Below are 1,111 nucleotides of genomic sequence, written 5' to 3'. Positions count from 1 at the left end.
GGAGAACACAGTCTGATAGGAAAATTATGATGGAGCCTCAGTGAACAAAAAAAAATGTCTAAATGCTTTATTTCAGCAGAAGCCATTCGAATGAGTGAGAACAGTGACAGGAGGTTGTGTTGAAGGGGGAACGGTCAGGGGTTCGGGTTCAGAGGAGGCATGTTCAGCCCTCAACCATCACCACAATATAATGGACCTTCCCACACACACTTCCACAATGTTACACTTGTATGAGCACTATAATCACATTCTGAAAAAACACAGTTTGAATGAACATTCTGAACACACTGCCAATAAATGTTCTGAAAACTCACTATAAACAATCTGAACACCCATTCTGAACGTACACTTGAAATGAACATTCTAAACACACTATGGGAAAACATTCTAAAAACACACATTCTGAACACACTATGGGCGAACATTCAAAAAACACACAAATTAATATTCTGAACACATACTTTGAACGAACAATCCTAACACACTATGAACATATTCTGAACACACTATATCTTAAATTAAAAAGTGTAATTATCCATAATCTTAGGGTAAACTAAATGCATAAATCAACGAAATTCAATTATCCATAAGCTTAGAGCACATTCAAGGCTTGTAGTCTGTGCTTGGTTTAAAAAAAAAGTCACACTACTAATGGACATCACGCATGGTCACTTCTGCAGTTAGAGCAGGTTTGATCGGTTAACACATGCACAATAAGGATGGCTTTTACACTCATAACATGTCAAAGGTGTCATCATTGACTGAAAGACACTCCGTCACTATTCAGGTGGAAGCCAAGCAATGCTTTTGGATTTTTGCACCATGCAAGCAAACACTCAACAAAAGTCAGAGACACTGCAGCAAAAGCACATTATTATATTTGGTGACACTGACTCAATGTTAAACTCAATTTCAAACCTAGAAGATGAAAACAGTTAAAAAAAACTCTTAATCACCCTTAAAATGAAAAATAGCAGATACAAAGAAACATCACATGGCAAGCAACACGTATCAGTTTCCCTTATCTAATGGGTTACCTCAGCATCTTGTCCTGGATGAAATGGCAAAACATTTTCTTACATCAAATGTAATGAGGTATACTCAGCGTGGG

Source organism: Sinocyclocheilus grahami, unplaced genomic scaffold (genome assembly GCF_001515645.1).
Source record: "Sinocyclocheilus grahami isolate Dianchi unplaced genomic scaffold, SAMN03320097.WGS_v1.1 scaffold12357.1, whole genome shotgun sequence".
Lineage (NCBI taxonomy): Eukaryota > Metazoa > Chordata > Actinopteri > Cypriniformes > Cyprinidae > Sinocyclocheilus > Sinocyclocheilus grahami.
This window is presented reverse-complemented; position numbering follows the sequence as displayed.